The following is a 12,267-nucleotide window of genomic DNA, read 5'->3' as shown; positions in this document are numbered from 1 at the left end:
ATCAACTGATATGAGAATAAATCAATACATTCAATTATAACTTGCTAATAGTTCATTCAAGATGTAATGTATATGCATTAATGTTAATATAATTACCTCTTAATTTCAGTGGCTATCATATATAAAAATTTCATAAGTGAAAACTGTATTTGAATAAAGCAATTAGATATCACATTTTGAATATCTAGATCAGTGTTTTCAACTAAGTCTTTCTGTGATGATGAAATGGTCTATACCATGCTGCCCAGCACAGTTGCCCCATGTGGCCAGTGCCACTGAGAAACTGAATTTTTTAATATGTTTAATATTCAGGAACTTGCATTTAAGTAGCCACATGTGGCAAGTAGCTACCATATTGGAAAGTACAGATCTAGAACCTTTTAAAAATTTATCTCACTATAAGTGATGCAACATTTAAATAGAAATGTATGATCTACTTATTATGCTCATTTTATTTGTACTCATTTTTTTGAAAATTTTACTTTATATTTTTAAGTGAACATGAAGTGAAAATATAAATCAGAACATTTAATGCAATCAGTGCTGGGGACTCAGGCAGCTCATCAAGAAGTTTATGGCTCTCCTACAGGCCACCATACTTCTGTGAACATGAAGTCTAAGTAAAAGTGCAGTATTCATGCTGCAAGTGTAGTTTCAATACAAATGTTCTTATCCTATCTAATAAAGAGGGGATATGCTCATTGACCCTCACACCATCGCAAGATGGTGGTGCCCACAGCCAATAAGGAGGGAATATGCTAATTGACTGCCATGCCCTCAAAGATGGCGGAGCTCACAGCGACAATATTGCGGTGCCCAGTTCCCTCAGCCCCGCCGGGGTGGCAGGTGTGCGGCAAGGCTCTACTCGCCTGCCTCCGAGTCCCCCAGCACCCTCAGCCCCCCAGCCGCCCAGGGCCGGCCCAAAGCACAGGCAAGCCTCAGATGGAGGCTGCCTGCCACCTAGGGCTGCCCGTGGCTAAGATACTAGGGCCGGCCGAGGCTTTCACTGCCGGCAGTGGCAGCAGCAGAGGTGTGATCGGGCGTCGCCTTCACCTGATTGCTAGGTCACCTCCCACCCCTGAGGGCTCCCGGACTGTGAGAGGGGGCAGGCCGGGCTGAGGAACCCTCCCCTCCAGTGCATGAATTTTCATGCACCGGGCCTCTAGTGTTCAGAATAAGAAGCAAGAACAGGAAATTATAAATATGCTGCTTGAGACTTATGCATTTACTAAGACAAATAATTTACCTCGCCTCTATTTTGACTGTGTGACTGTTGTTTTTTTTTTAATCAAGAAGAATGATTTTTGGATTGAAAAGTACTAAATAAGCATCATTATAAAGGAATTAGAATACACATTAAGGAAAGGATTGTTAAAAAGCAGCGCCTTGCTCCCAAACCAGCATGAACAAACTTTACCTCTCTGTTAGTTGACAAAGTTTGGAAACAGTTTTTGAACTGCTGTCTAGACCTTAGTCAATATGGAAAGTGGAAATTTTGCCCAAAGAACAGTGCAAAGGGTGGATATATAGATCCTCATTTAAAGAGGGAGGGGAGGAGAAGGAAAGAGAAAAAGAGGCAGCAAAAGGTAGGCGAGTTCTCAAAGCTATAATATTGTGACTAGAACAACTTACTGAAGAGATGGTTTATGAGTTCTAAAAAAGGGAGCAGTCATCACTAGAGGAACCAGGAGTTTACAGAGAAAAACTTGTCCAACTAATAGCATTGTCTTTTTTGATAAGAGAAAAAGAAGAATGTGGTCGATGGTTTAAATCTAAAGCATTTGACAAGATATCCCATAATGGCCCAAATAAGACAAAGAAATAGGGAGTAGATGATAATGCAATTGGGTAGATCATAATTAGTTGAACAACCAGTCCCAAAGAGTACTGATTAGCTGAAGGGTGGGCTCCATTTGTGTGATGAAGAACTCTGTCATTAGCCTTGTTTTTTGTTTTTTTCCTTCTCCCTATTTTTATCAGTGGCTTTGATTAGTGATGAACAACCTCTTTTCCTTAAAAGCCAATTCAAGAAAAATAAAAATAACCATAGGCTGCAATATGAATGGGAACCTTTCCCTTTCTACACACAAACAAAAAGGCACATATACATCTCTTTTTCCCCATTTTGATATCACCTGTCAATTGAATTGATTTCCTTTTAATTTCTAGTGGTTTATGCTCATTTCTGCATTAACATGATCTCATTATGGCCATCACAGTCTTGACTATATATGACCTTTCAGCTGAGGTGCCTTCTTCTACTGAAATGTCTTAGTAAACCCATAAGCTGACTTCCTGGAAATAACTACTATTAACATTTTTTACTATAAATTTTTTTTCTGCAAAATTGGGACCACAATGCATATATTTCCTTTCAGATTAATTTTTTAAAATCAAGATGTTATTACAGTAAAATTTGTCCTTTTTACTGTGCATGTATATGAGTTTTGATAAACACATAAAGTCTTATAACTACTACCACAATCACAAATAGTTCTATCAGTCCCCCAAATTTCCTTATTCCCTTTGTAGCCAGCCCCTTATCTACCCCCAGTTCTGCATTGTTTAAAAACCTGTTTGTTTTTATCTATTCTCCTTGTCATGAGTGTTAGCTCTCCTATATGGCTTTTTAAATAATCATTTTCTATGTTCAGGCCCTGCTAGAATTATATACTACTTAAATTTTCTTTATTTTTTTAATATATATGTTTTTATTGATTTCAGAGATGAAGGAAGAGAGATATAGAAACATCAATGATGAGAGAGAATCATTGATCAACTGCCTCCTGCACTCCCCACACTGGGTATCGAGCCCACAACCTGGGCATGTGCCCTTGACCAGAATTGAACCTGTGACCCTTCAGTCCACAGGCTGACGCTCTATCCACTGAGCAAAACCGGCTAGGGCTTTTAAATTTTCTTAATTAGTTTCTATACTCCTCAAATTTTAATAGTTAACATATTAAAATTTAAAATAAACCTATTGCACAACATATGGATATTCTCTTTAGTTGATTTATTTAAATTATCAAAATCACATGGCCCAGAAGACAATTAATTCCTTTTTTAAAAAAAAAGAACTTTATTTTTATAATTATATCAAGGATAGTTCCATTCTAACCTCTTCTCACTACATTGGAGTTTCATGCCTAATTAACACATTTTAAGAGGGATTTAGACAAATTGGAAGACATTTATGTGATAGTGACCAGGATGGAAAATAACCTGTTAGACTGGTTAGCCTATTTTTTTTATTTTATTCTAGGAATAGCATGAAGACTAATAACGTCTAAGCCTCAAAGAAATAGATTTGAGCTGAGTTCATAGAAGATGTTTTAACAGAGCATTTCCAAGAGTGAGTTCTTTGTCACTTTTGGCGTTCCTGCACACCTTGAATATCCAATTAATGGAGATTTGTGGAGCAGATTCAAATGGCACAATGATGGTTAGATCTTTACAACCTTAGGTTAAAATTTTCATAGTGAAGTCTTGAAAATGATTAGTGTTTAGGGAGAGGCAGGATTTTGTCACTTTATTGCCAACCCATTCTTCCCTGTTCTTCATGCCTGAGTCCTGTAATGACACCTGATGTAATGACAGTATTGGAAGAAGTAAGTACTTAGACTTTTCCATAGTCACTATTTTCTCTCCCATCTTTTATGACCTACTGCTGAGCCTGAATAAGAACCATTCCTGATAGACTGACCCAGGAAATATTACCTTTACAATCTCTAATCATACCTAAATCATATTTATTGCAACCCTCATCTGGTTTAGGACCTAATTGCTAGTGTACCACTGGGACTCCGGTCTTCATCCTTAGGTCTCAGCTCACTTCTTCTCAAATGTTACTTTGATAACATGATCCTCAGTGGTTCGCAAAGCTAAATTCCTAAAATGTGGTCAATTTATGTAACTAGAATTCTACTATAGACCCATTTCCTTCATTATTCCTGATGTTTGTCCACCCAGCAAACTCTTGGGCCATTGCTTGCCCTGGCCTCTAATTTTCATGACTGACTCTCTACCCCAGAGAATTCAGTCACCAGAAATCAGTCACGTGAGTAACTTCAAGATAGCTGTGGCCCAGCAGTATTCTAAGCACTAAATTTCTCTTTGCTCAGAAGTCTAAGTATCAATAACTTCCCAGATTTTCTGTAGCTATGCCTTCATACTCATCAAGACCTTAAGCCACCTCAGCTTGGTTCTTTAGACCTCACCTGAACCATTATTGCTGATTCTTGGCAATCTTTAAACTTCGATATTTTGCCTTCTTAGCTAAAATTTTCACCCTAGATCTTCCCTGGTTCTGGCCCTGATGTAGTAGATGGATTTAGTGATGGGCCCTGCTTTGGGTTTGTAAACTTAATGTATCACTGAAAAATCTTAAGATGGAACAGATATGTTGAAACTTCTTTAAAATGCCAGTGAGATTCTTACTTCTTTCCATAGTATAAGGATAGTTGCCAGATAATGAGTTACTGTAGGTTTCAGAAGTAATTCAACAAAAGCGATAAAGATATTTGACACAAATCGCGTTCAGACACAGGTTTAACATTTTCTTTTTGCTTTTTCCAAGTTTAAAACATCACAAACTGCTCACTATTTTCCAAATAGGCAAGAAAACTTTCAAAATTGAGATTGCGATTCTAACACCTGTGTGCTAAGCTCTGCACTACAAGACATTTGAGATTGTTATTGCTAATGTTCAAAGCACAAAGTCTGAGTGGTGACTGTCTAGCATCAGCAAATAAGCTCACCAGTCAGTTTATGGAGTTGACTTATTTGAAACTGGCAGGTGGTTTCTCTTTTCCATAGATTTCATTCTCCTTTTCCTGACAGTGCATGTGTTTGGTGACCTTCGCTGTTTATTTAGCTTCTGCATACATTCCTCAGGATTTGTTTTATGTGTGTGTGCTTTTTTGTTTCTTATGTTTCTTGTTATGCTTGGCTACTACTTAGAAGGAGTAGGGGTGGTGGTCTGCTTTGGGTCGGCAGTCAAAACAAACGTGATACTCATTTTGAATATCTGGCTATGAGTTTACATATAAAACTATAAGCGCCATTTATGTAAGTATGTTGCTTGAATTGAGTTTGTTTTTGATTCTCCAGTTGTAGCTAAAGAAGTACCAACAAATCCCAAAATTGCTTACGAGTAAGGATCAGAAGTAATGTGAAGAGTGGGGATAAGCCACAAAGGGAATAATCAAACTGAAATAAGGGGAACAAAGTCAAAATATGGTTATTTTTTTTACAGAGAATTTGGAGGTATCTCAACTGAAAGGGTTAAGGCTCTCATTTATAACTTTCTCCTCCTCACCACCTTCCTTGTTGTTCACTTGCTGTGCTGTTACAAACAGTAATCGTGTTTCATGCCCCTTGACAGCATATGCTCCGGTGTGAGGAGGATGGGAATAAGAAAATAAAGAAATGAAAAAGTACAACAAACAAAAGGAATTTGTAAACAAAAGATATTTGCTTATTATTAACATTGCCATTGCAAACATCCACAATAAGGCATTAGAAAGCATTAACATTCAGAGTGGTCTGTTTGGAGGGCCTGGCTTGGATCTTTCCACTCGTGGCTTTCAGAACACTTTCATCTCCCAGAGGTGCTCTTCATTTGCCTCTGGCTGTTTGTGTTCTGTCTCCTTAAATGGCTCCTCTTTTTAGGCCCATTTACTAACTACTGCTTCTCCCCAGGCACTGCCTTCGTGTACTGTTCTTCTGCAGTGCAGGGCATATACACAGGTGACTTCATCTACCCTCATCATTTCAGCTGCCTTGTATACACCAGTTAATGGCCTGAACGTTATTTCTAAGCTGTGATCTCTCCCCAAAGTTTCATTTTTATTTAATTCTAGCTGTTTATGGGATATCTTCCCTTAGTGGTAGTAGGCAATTTACATGGACCACTTACAAAACTGAACATTTATCCTTCCCCTGAGTTGTTTTTTTCTCTAAAATCCTCTGAGTTCTAGAAAACCTAGGAGTCATCTTTGATTACTCAGTTACTCCAATGATTTTCCACACTGATCCAGGACAGTACCAAATTCTGGTATATAGGTGCCACCACTCCACTTGTTTGACAATTATAGCAGTTTTGTAACTGGTCCCTCTGCTTCTATTATTGATCCTTTCAAATGTATCTATACAAATAGAAGCCTAGGTGGTCCTCGCGCCCTCGTGTGTAATGTTGTCACAAGATGGCCACCACAAAGATGGCCACCACAAGATGGTTGCCACAAGATGGCCATGTGCACAGCGGAGGCGGGGCCCGGCAGCCACTCCACATGGTGAGGCCTGGTTTCCCATGGCTCCCCGTGGCATGGAGGAGGCTGGTCCCAGTGTCTTTGCCGCCTCACACGGAAGAGTTGGATCCCAGTGGAGGAGGCAGGTCATGGCAGGGGAGGGCAGTTGGGGGCGATCAGGCCAGCAGGGAAGCAGTTAGGCATCAATCAGGATGGCAGGGGAGCGGTTAGGGGGCAATCAGGCTGGCAGGCAGGTGAGCGGTTAGGAGCCAGCAGTCCCAGATTGTGAGAGAGATGTCCGACTGCCAGTTTAGGCCCCATGTGGGACCGTGCCTAAACTGGCAGTCTGACATCCCCCAAGGGGTTCCAGATTAGAGAGGGTGCAGGCCGGGCTGCGGGACACCCCCACCCCCTCCTTGCATGAATTTTGTGCACCGGGCCTTTAGTGTATATATAAAATTAAGTTATGGTTAGTTTACTTCCTTGCTTAAGAAAACCTTCAGTTGTTCACTATTACCTTCAGGATAAGATCCAAGCTATTGACATGACATCCTATATTGCTCTTATGCCAAGTTACTCACCCAGGCTCCCTGATGCAAAACTTCAAGCTCTCTGATGCATAGCTTAATCTTGAGCAATCCTGTCTATAGTTCCCCATACTACATAGTGCTCTTTGCTATATAGTTCTTATCTTTGATCATGTCATCCCCTACCTGCCATAAATCCTCATTCTTTTCAAATCTCAAATATTCTCTCTTTCAGAAAGAATTCCAAACAATTCTACCTAACCAATTTAGGTATTGTTCCTGTTTGCTCCCACAAAAATGCTATCCATATATCTAATGCTATATTAAAATTAACTTTTATAGACCTGTCACCCTCAAACTACTGTTAACTTTTTAAAACTGGGATTATTCCTCTTTCAGTTCTCATCAGTAAATATAGAATCTGAGATAGAATAAATGCTCAACACACATTTCACCTACTTAATAAGATAAAGTAGTAAATGAAGACTAAGTATTTGAAGTTGGTCCTTTTTCCTTTAGTATTTCACACATCAGAGTTCTGAATAAAGCTGTTATTCATCCCCAGTGTTCAGCCGGCCTCTGTCAGGCACACAAAAGGGCTGTTTTTCTTTGCAGCTCATCCCTTTGACACTGCAATTCCCTGTGACTGCACTCTGCCTGTTGCATCGCCTGACCACAGACTCAAATGTCCTGAATGTGAGGCTTAGAAAATCAGAGATACTCCTGTATCTTCCTTCTTCATGTTGCCTTTATAAATGGAAACTATATTGTGTGTGTGTGTGCGTGTGTGTGTGTGTGTGTGTGTGTGTGTGTGTGTATTTTGAAGCGATTAGTCAAGTTTTCAAAAGGAAAAAAAGGTCACTCTGACAGGATATGCTATGCCATATGCAGTATTCCACCAGAATACATTAGATAATAAGAGTAAAGCTGGTCATCTGAAACACAAGGAAGGAGAAATTGCTTCGGAGCGTTGTGCGCTTTCTGAGCAGCTCATCCTATTCTTGACTCTCTGGTCGCCTCAGTGCTCACTGCTGTTGACCTTCACATAGTGGTAAACTTAGAAAGATATATGAAAACTAAAGTTAAAACTTTATATATAATTGAGATGCATGGAGTAGGAAACAGCATGACTGGGATGCTTAAGTTCTATTTTTATCATAGGATATTGAACTCAACTTAATTTTACAAATTGGCATGTTGTTGAAATCATGATAAAAAAGGAAACATGTTTTGCTGATTAGGATGCATAAAGATTTCAAAAGCATGTACCTGGAATAGCTTCTCTTTCTTTCCTTTTTTATGCTGTAATATGTCAAAGGAAAAGATTTTAGATCTATAATAATTTTATGAAATATGAAGAGTATTAAAATAATGAAATGGAAGTAATTGTGATGTGATAGGTATTATGGCCATTAGTTATCCCTGGTGCTTTGATTACTAAAACATGAAGCTAGTCAAACTTTTTCTCTTTGGAAAGGAAATATTTCAAGTTTTGCTATTCTGATCATGTAACAGTTCACATTATTCCTACTAGGGAGTATGAATTTACTATAGATAACCCTTAGCTTTGAGGAGTTTATCGTTAAAATGCAAAGAATTTCTACACAATGTTGAATATAGGGACCATGTTATGAACTGCCTTGCACATGAAATACATTTCCAGTAGCTTTTTTTTAAATGTTAGAAACAAGCAACACAAAATTCTCTCTTGCTCCATGTTTGGCCTCTGTCTTTTGATCTCACACTGCATTCCCCTCTGCTCTCTTAGCCCCAACTGGCCTTCCAGTTTATCTCTTGTCATTCTTTCTGGTATAAGCTCTTCTTTCTGCTTGGAATGCTTCCTTTCTGTCCCCCACAAACACTCCCCTAAATATACACAAGCACACACTACAATAATTCCTGTCTATATTTCAAATTTTAACTAATGTATTCCTTCCTTGGGGAGCATTCCTTAACACTCTAAAACAGATGAAGTCCTGTGTAGTGATCGTTCATAGCACTTATCACTGTTTCTGATTATACCTTATTTATGGGGTGGTTTGATTAATGCCTGTCTTTGAGGTCAGAGACTATTATGTTTGCCCATTTTCTCTTCTTTTCTTTCTTTTTTTCAAATTAGATTTATTTTATGTTACGTTTACTCCTGGGCCATAAGTTTTTGTTTCCTCAGTTTCGTCTGGGGTATCTTTTTCTCCTGTGCAGTCTTCTCTTCTGGTTTAGGAACAATCTGCTCTTTTTCAATAAGGATCATTTCACTGTGGCAGGAAGAGCTCATGTATGGGTTAATCCGTCCATGAGCTCTGGATGTTCTACGCCGCATCTTTGGAGCTTTGTTCACCTGGATGTACTCAATGACCAGAGAGTCTACATCTAAACCCTAAAGTTCAGCATTGCTCTCGGCATTTTTAAGCTTGTGCAGCAAAAATTCAGCACTCTTTTGGGGCCACTGACCCTGTGTCCAGCCCCACTGTTTCACCTGGGCACACCTACCAACTCCACCATTTTAAGGACGGAGTGGCACACACTGTTTCTGTAAAGTGACATCCTTCAGATACTTGTTGGCTTTTCGAATATGCATACCCTTGATGGCCCGGGCAGTTTCATGGGTGTTCTTAAGGTGAACACAAAGATTTGAGCCTCTGGATATGCATGATTTTGTGGGGTTTTCTGGGTGTAGTGAATAGCGAACCATTTTCATAGGTCACCTCTGGCCGCTTTGGGGAAGAGCTGTCCATTGTACTTTCAACCTGACTCAGTTCTTGGCACATAGTGGATGTGGGTTTCTTATTGGATGATTAGATGAATGAATGAATGAATGAATGAATGAATGAATTGTTGTTTGTTCTTTACACCACTACCAGAGATTTCTTGTTATTTTATTAGTGCAATTATGAACTTTTCCTCTCATGCCTTCTTATGGTTTATACAGGCTGTAGGATATTTTTTCATAATATATAAGGCATTTTATTATCTTTCCCCAACATACAAATCCATTCAGACTTCCAGTCCACTCTATATATGTCTTTCCCCTCCCCATGTTTGTCCTTCCTTTGCGGTGAGAAGTCATTATATTCTTGTTTTCCTTAAACTAGACCAAATGATACTCTTCCTGTGCTCTTCTGTTATCCTGGAATGTCCTTCTATTTCCTTTTTTAAATGATCAAAACCAATTTTTTAAAGGTTTACCTTAGATATGACTTATTCTTTGAAACTTTCCCTTGTCCCCTGCCCATCCTGTTTAATTTTTAAAAATTTTATCTTTGTTGTTGAAAATATTACATAGATGCATAACCCAACCTGTTCAAATTAACCACTTACTCTCCTGCATTTTAATGTTTGTACTTGTTATAGCATTTTATTCTCTTCTGCCTCGTCTGTCTACTCCAATAAAATATTGTGATATGTTCAGCAACATATTCCCACAATTTCCAATACAGTATATAATATGGCACTTTAGCCAATACAAATTAATATAAACCCTTTAAAATCATTTTCTCATTTAGCGTGAAAAAGACTGACTTAGCCATTGCCTGTCTTCGGGTGATGAAAGGTGTTGTATTTAGAGAATAGTGAATTTGTGCTTCTTTTCTGTCCACAATCAACCCCCACCCCACAACTGATCTGTGCTTGGGTCTCATTTCCCACCACAACATTACACTCTGCATCACCTAATCAAACTAATACATACCTTCATATCTCTGTGTCACTTTGCTTCTAAGTCCTGATTACACTTCTTTACTCTTGTACTTTCCTATTTATAAAAGAATATCACTCATATATATTTTAAGATGCTTGTCATTGTATCCCTTACTAGAATTTATAACTTCTATTATAATCCTACAAAAAGTGTTTGTTCCTTTCCTTCAAATGTATTTTATTCCAGTTTGTAGACTAGTTCATTTTATGCCAAAGCCATATGCTGCTCTAGTGGTGAACAGGTTTGCTTATTTACGCACTACCCAGTGACTATCCTAGCATTTGGGATATAAGTTGCTGAAAGGGTTAACAGGTATCCAAGCTTATAGAGACCTGTGGTTTGGCTTCATTATTTTATTTTGCTAATTCATTTGATTTATAAAGTTTTCCTTTTTATTTTTTTTATTTTTATTTTTAAAATATATTTTACTGGTTTTTTACAGAGAGAAAGGGAGAGGGATAGAGAGCTAGAAACATCGACTAGCTGCCTCCTGCACACCCCCCACCAGGGATGTGCCCGCAACCAAGGCACATGCCCTTGACCGGAATCGAACCTGGGACCTTTCAGTCCGCAGACCGATGCTCTATCCACTGAGCCAAACCGGTTTTGGCTAAAGTTTTCCTTTTTAATTTTTATTTTGCAATTAAGTTTATAGGGATGACATTGGTTAAAAAGATTATGTGGTTTTTTAATGTACATTTCCATGATACATGATCTGTATATTGTACATTTTACCAGCCATCCAAAGCCAAATCATTTTCTGTCACCATATATTTGACCCTTTTTGCTTGTAACCATCCTTTTCGCTGGTAACCACCAACCATACTATTGTTTGTGTGTATGAGCTTTTGTTTGTTTTACGTGTTTGTTCATTTATTACTTTTAGTTTTATATCCCACATATAATTGAAATCATATGATTCCTAACTTTTTTTCTGACGGACACTTGGCTTAGCATGATATTCTCAAAGTCCATCCATGTTATTGCAAATGGCAGTATTTCACCTTTTCTCATGGCTGAGTAGTATTCTATTGTTTATATGTACTACATCTTCCTTATCAAATCATCTATCGAAGGACACTTCAGTTGTTTTTATGTCTTAGCCACCTTGAATAATGCTGCAATGCATATAGGGGTGCATATGTTTTTGCAAATAATTTTTTTTCAAATTTTTCTATACCCAGAAGAGGGGTTGCTGGATCATATGGTAATTTCGTTATTAATTTTTTGAGGAGCCTTCATACTGTGTTCCATTGTGGCTTCTTTATACTACATGTGCAGACAGGATATATCAAGCTCCCTGAACTGTTAAAATTGAAAAAATAAAATAATTCAACAAAAATGTTATGTGTCACCAATAACTTAGTAAATAATTTTATAAGGAGTATTTAAATATAAGGTAAATTTGTAAAAAAGTGAATTGTTTCTGCCTTGTTTTATAAACTATATAAAATGGGAGTTTGAAGTGGTACTACTTTGCCTTTCATAGATATACTAGAGGCCTGGTGCACAAATTCATGCACATTGAAAGGAAATTAATTGGAAGAAATATTTTAGAGGCCGAGGAGGGACCACGGGAGGTTGGCTCCAGGGCACGTCCAGCCCATTTCACCCAGTCCCTATCGGCACCCATCAGGGCCATCTCGCCCAGACCCCATTGGGGCTGATAGGGGCTGGCCAGCTGGGGAGGGACTGCAGGAGGTTGGCCGGCCGGGGAAGGACCATTGAAGGGTTCCAGGGCGTATTGGCCCTTCTTGCCCAGTCCCTATTGACCAGACCCCAGCAGCAAGCT

The 12,267-nt window shown here is 38.7% G+C and overlaps 1 protein-coding gene and 1 pseudogene across 3 annotated transcripts in view; one reads left to right on the top strand and one right to left on the bottom strand.

Annotated features, from left to right (window-relative positions):
- FOXP2 (forkhead box P2) overlaps nt 1-12,267 on the top strand; it is a 709,145-nt gene that overhangs the window by 461,938 nt on the left and 234,940 nt on the right. The window lies entirely within an intron of this gene.
- Nucleotides 8,916-9,470, bottom strand: LOC307108352 (large ribosomal subunit protein uL22-like; annotated as a pseudogene). The gene has a single exon. The product of its transcript is annotated as a large ribosomal subunit protein uL22-like (transcript).

This window comes from Cnephaeus nilssonii (assembly GCF_951640355.1).
Source record: "Cnephaeus nilssonii genome assembly, chromosome: 12".
NCBI lineage: Eukaryota > Metazoa > Chordata > Mammalia > Chiroptera > Vespertilionidae > Cnephaeus > Cnephaeus nilssonii.
The sequence above is the reverse complement of the archived record's forward strand: the minus strand, read 5'-3'. Positions and strand labels throughout refer to the sequence as shown.